The sequence below is a fragment of the Amphibalanus amphitrite genome, unplaced genomic scaffold (genome assembly GCF_019059575.1).
Source record: "Amphibalanus amphitrite isolate SeventyFive unplaced genomic scaffold, NRLGWU_Aamphi_draft 000811F_arrow, whole genome shotgun sequence".
Taxonomy (NCBI): Eukaryota; Metazoa; Arthropoda; class Thecostraca; order Balanomorpha; family Balanidae; genus Amphibalanus; species Amphibalanus amphitrite.
The window spans coordinates 158,748-164,747 of NW_024882305.1; positions in this window are offsets into that span (position 1 = coordinate 158,748).

Here is a 6,000-nt window from a genome sequence, read left to right on the forward strand (position 1 = left end):
ATTGAAATTGGAAATCTACTAACATAATTTCATAGATTCATACATAGGCGCCGAAACCAGGGGAGGGGGCAGTGGGGGAAGCTTGCCCCCACAACTCTGCGGCTGGCCATACGACTACCTAGTTATGTTTGTCCTCCCCCTTGACCAGCCATGAGTAAATTAGTCTGGTGTTATAATTTTCAATGATTAAGTCACCATTGTATTTTGAATGTGATAATTAATGTTACTTACAAAATTTGTATCTTTTTCAGAGCAAAAAAATGGGTTGTTAACATGCGAAGAGAAGACTTGATGAAAAACACAGCAAGCTATCTGCATACCAATGTCAAGGTATGCTCAAAACACTTTGAAAAAAGTCAGTACCACCCAGGCAGCACAAGGCTTCGAAGAGATGCGACTCCAACTCTCTTCGATGTGCCAAATCCCCCGAAGCTTCATGAAAGCAAGAGACCTCTGATCGTCAAGCAGGAGTTGCCTGCTAAGACACCGAGGAAAGGTATGATATTTTATTAATCTATGTGTTAATTCTTGTGCCTAACAGAATCACTCAATGTCTCAAGTCTCATTCAGGTGTGTCGTGTGCCTATAGGTATCCCCAATTATCAATAACGAACTGCCTCCATGCATATTTCTTGTTTAAGCTTAATGTATACAGTGTTTTGAAATTAATTCACAATGAAATAGGTATGCACTCAACATTTCACTATACCCAAAACAAAAATGCATTTAATTACAAAATTTGCAATCAGTCCGTGTTTATGTGGGGCTGTTTGCATAAGATTAAAATTTGCATCATTTAAGCTCATGTGTGTTTGCATTGTCTTTGTGCATGGTGTAGGACTGCAGCCAGGTCTTTCAGCTAATCCTTTTCTTTTTCTTTTCTCACAGAGACGCAACCCCTCCCAGAATGGGGCAGTGATGCCATCATCTTCAATGGTGAAAACATTCCACCAGCTGTGGAGGTTCCGGCAAGTCAAGCACCAAGTGAGACCAGTGAAGCTCGGCAGAACCAGATGTCTGCGATGATCAACAAGTACAGATGTCGGATCAACAGGCAAAAGAAGAAGCTCGCTGAACTGAGTGTCAAACAGAAGAGAGAATGTAAGTTGGAGGAGGCTGTTGAGGCACTGGCAAAGGTTCTACCCAATCCCATCCAGTCATTCCTGAAGTCCCAGGTGAAAGCTGCATCTGTTGCCCCAAGTGGTCGTCGGTACTCAGACGAGGATCTCATGTTCAGCTTGGCGATCTACTACCAAGGTCCTCGAGCCTATCGCTTCTTGAGGAAGCGTTTCTTCCTCCCCAGCCCACGGCTTCTGAGGAAGCGCATGGAGTACATCCAGGCAAAACCAGGCTTTAGTGATGCCATCGTTGCAATCATGGCAGAAAAGCTGCGCGAAGCGCCAGCTGCGGACAAACTCTGCATCGTTTCTTTCGATGAGATGACCCTTAGATCAGGTCTGACATACATCAGAGGAGATGATACCGTCGAAGGGTTTGAGGACTTCGGTAGTCTGGGAAGGACGAGTCGCCCAGCAGACCATGCCCTCGTGTTCATGGCACGTGGAATGAGCAAGAAGTGGAAGCAGCCGTTAGGCTTCTTTCTGAGCGCTGGACCAACCACGGCAGCAATCCTACAGACGCTACTCCTCCAGTGCATCACGAAGCTGCAGACTGCTGGGTTTGTGGTTGCTGCCACAGTCTGTGACATGGGCACCACAAATCAGGAGATGTACAGTCATCTCGGCATCACAGCTGAGGAGCCCACTTTCGTCTGTGGCCGAGATGCCATCACTGCCCTCTACGATGTGCCTCACCTGTTCAAATGCATACGCAATGGGCTGTACAAAAACGATGTTGAAGTCGACTGCAAGAAGTTGTCATGGAGTCACATCAAAGCATTCTATGCGGTGGATTCTGCAAGACCGCTGCGGTTTGCTCCAAAGCTGACGCCGGGTCACCTCATCCTGAAGCCCTTCAAGAAGATGAAGGTGAAGCTGGCGACGCAGATCATGAGTCGATCCGTGGCGGCGGGGATGATGATGTACAGCTCATTAGGTAAGCTCGCAATGTATTCACCTACCAATATCAATTAATATGGAAAGAGCCACATGCATATCCTCCATAGTTAAATGTTCCTTTGCAGCGGAGACGTTTAAGCTTGTTTTTTACTGCTATAAAAACATGTCAATTCATGGTTGCAATAAACGTGTTCAGTGTTAGTACTTTTAGATAATACTGCATGCCACACGTACTGTTATTCGGGAGCATGTTTACGGTTATTGTCAGGCGTTAGTTCGATATGAGCCGAAATCCGGGAATCTATACCATTGTTGCTATACTATGTACGATAACGTTTCTGTGGCCTGCCCATTGCCCAAGGATTTAGTACTAATCCTTTCTTGAATGATTAACTCCTAAAATAAATGATAAATTGATTAATTACGATTTACTGAATACCGCGTGCCGCTTGCCATGTCAGTCACCCAGCCTGCAGTTCACTCCAAACCGAGCTCCCCCTCCCCCCTCAACGGCCCAACCCACACCATCCCCTGACTCGTCCCTTCCATCTCAGACAGCTGGGCATTAAAACCTGTTTGCCTTTCTGTTGCAGGTCTCCTATCAGAAGACGCAGTTTCGACCGCCGAAGCCCTGGGACGGCTCAACGATGTTTTCGACGTGCTGAACAGCTCGTCACCGCACAATGCCTGCAAGTGGAAGAGGGCAATCTCTGCTCGGACTTCACCCTCCCACATCGAGCTGCTGAGAAGTGCAGCTGATTGGGTTCGGCGCTGGAAGGTCGGGGACAACGTCCGGGTAGACTTTGTCAAGGGGCTGTCAATCACGGTAGCCGGAGTTGTCAGGATATGGGAACAGTTTGGTGACGAGCTAGGTACCCTGCCCACTCGGCGTCTCCAGCAGGATGCTCTGGAGAACTTTTTTGGGGTAGTGCGACAGCGGGGCGGACAGAACGACTGTCCAAATCCCACACAGTTCAAGCATGCATACAAGCAGGCCAGCATGAACTCGCTCCTTCGAGCCCCAGATAGTGCAAACTGTGAGCCAGATGCAGACAACTTAGTCAACATCCTCACTAGTGGAGCTGCTAGGGTGCACGCGCCGTTCCCTAATGTAAAGGTAACCACCAACTTTGAACCCGGCTGCGTTGCTGATGTCCCCATCGACTGTGCCATGGCTAACGTGTTAGCGTACATTGCCGGCTACCTCGTGCGCAGAGGATGCCAGGGACACGCCTGTCGTACTTGTACCGAGGCCCTCGTTACCTCGGAGAAGATGCCCAACTGTGACCGAATCACATTTACAGCTCTGAAAAGCTTCACGGGCGATGACGAGGACGTGGGCAGCCTGTACGTCGTGAGTGACCTATTCTATGACTATGTCCGCCGTGCCTACGTTGTAGGCCAGTCGCAGGCGCCGGCCATGCTCACACATGTCGGGATTGTGCGCCGACTGATCGCCTGCCTAAACAGCAGTGGGGAATATTCCTCTCTCAAGGCGGTTCTGTGCCCTGACAACACCCTGCAAAAGATGGGGGAGACTTTCTTCCGAATGCAGCTTTATAAGCTGTGCGCAGAAACATGCAGGAAAGGTCTCCAAACTAACAAAGCAAACCGAAAGCTTCTCAAGCTGACGGCGCGTCGGTAGAACCGCTGTGGGAGGGCAGTGTGGAACGATGTAATGTACAAGTGGTGGTGCGGTGTGGCATGGTGCTCGTGCGACTGCGGGCTGCGGATCGACTCGGATTCGGTGTGATGTTTAAGTTTGTTGTATATGTTGCAATTTCAGCAATTTCAAGCTGCTTGTATGATATGTCACAGGATCTATTGAGTGTTGACGTGCAATATGATGGCAATACAACGTCCTCGCCTCATCTGCTATTCACCGCTACCATTATTGATGTCCATTTTTTATCACTGTCAAGAGCAGGCTGCGAATGCGTAAGTGGCCGGCATCGGGCTCTCGCTACTACAACGGGTCGGCTCAGGGCCCAGGGCCGCCTCAACCTACTGTGGATAGGACAGGTAGTTACCCCAGCAGGTTAAGATGTTCTACGATAGGTAGGCAGACCTCGACCTGTGAGCTTCCTCCCATGTCTCTGATAAACAGCAAATGTTAGTCGCAGTTTCGCGTACAGTTCACACCGGGCGCGGCCGCCGATCCCTGATCTTCCTGTATGTCGATATTCCCGCCGCTAGATGGCAGGCATGTGCCGATGTCTCAGCTGATAATGGTGAGCGAGTCGACCTTCCAATCCATATAAGGTAATCCATGGGCCAGTTTTACTTTACCCGATTTACCAACAAAAATAGCTGCCTGGAATTTTTCTCCTCATATATCCATTCCACGTAGGTACAACATACAGAGGGTAAACGCGATAGGCATGTTAGCAGTGAGGGCTTCACCATTTACCTACACTCCATATGTGAATTAGCCTTTAGGCAAAATAATCCGGCAGGTGGCTATTTTCTGTTTGTAAAACTGGCCTCAGACGGAGTGCTATCATTTGATTTACCATCACACGATCAGGCAGCAACAAAGTTTGTGGTTTTAGAATCTTGAAAAACTTTCTTGGGAGTGGCACTTGGTAGACATCCGTTTGAGATTCTGCTAGAGCAATAGCATCGCGCTCAAGCCAGCCAAATTTTAGACTGCCAACACAAGAAAAAAATGTTTGGTTAATCAGATTTCAGGCTTCAAAATATTAGGTAAAGCATCAATAGGCATTTAATTCAATTCTGGTGGTAAAAATCATGACCATATGTTGGCATGACATCAATTTTTAATTTTTTGTGGTACAACTTGTATATTGAGGCTTGAAGATGCTCAAATAGATGATATTTTTGATGCGTGTGTTGATGAAGACTGAAGTCCAATGAAAATAAAAAGCAGAAATTATTCTGACCTTACCTTCCCTACTAACCTTCAACCTCCAACCTATCAGCCTACAAACCACCGTTCAGACTTTATCTGCACGCAGGTTTAACATTTTATGATAAAGTAAAAAATGCTCAGCTTGTAATCCAATGTCTTTCAAAACCAATTGGCCTTTTGGCCTTGCGAATGGTAAACGGAGAGAGAGAGAGAGAGAGAGAGAGAGAGAGAGAGTTGCCTAACTTTATCATGTAAAAACTGTTTTGAGAAAATAGCACTGTGTTTTATCCTGGCTTCATGACTCTCTAACGCTCCTTGAAACCGCTTGTTTTCTGACAATTGGTGATACAGAGAGGGTCTGCATTAATGTCCAAGTATGGTCATTTAGGATCAATTTTTGGTGCCCTCGTTTTATATTATTCCATCAGCCTTAGTTTGCCCAACTGACATGCGCTGAATTTGTCGCATGTGACGTTACACCTGACGTGCGCCGAAATTTTAGGTGGAACCCTGGTACTACGCCAAACATAAGTTATAGCATGATCACTGCTCAGTTGCGCAGGTTCACCAGAACAGCTTCATGGGTGCAAAATGACCACCGCAGCGCCCGTAAACCCTAATAAACAAACAAGCAAACATAAGTTGCGCAGTTAATGCCAATTTTTACAGTTTTGATTGTCTATTGATATTGTTTGGTCTTTTCAGGACTCGTGGCGCTGCTCGCCTCCTCGCCAATGCGAATGCGTTCTCTGAGGACAACCCGCCCAAGGCTACCATGGCGAAGCCACGCCACCGCGCCGGCTATAGACTCACGGCCTGAAGCGAGTTTGGGCGCGACGGCTGGCGAGCCAAGGCGGCGGAAAGTCGTCTGGCGGAGCTCCCGTCTGAGGCGAGCTTGATCTGGTCAGACAGCTCCGCCACCGATGGTGTGCTAGATGGAGGAGGAGGGGCCACCCCCCCCCCCCCGAACCGCGACATCCGAGAGGTGCGTGTCGCGGCAGGCGCCCTCTGCTCTAGCACGCGCGGCGAGCTATTCGCCCTAAGAGCGGTGTTGGAGGAGCTGGCCGGACGGATGGTACCGGTCGATATGGGTCGACCACCGTCTATCCC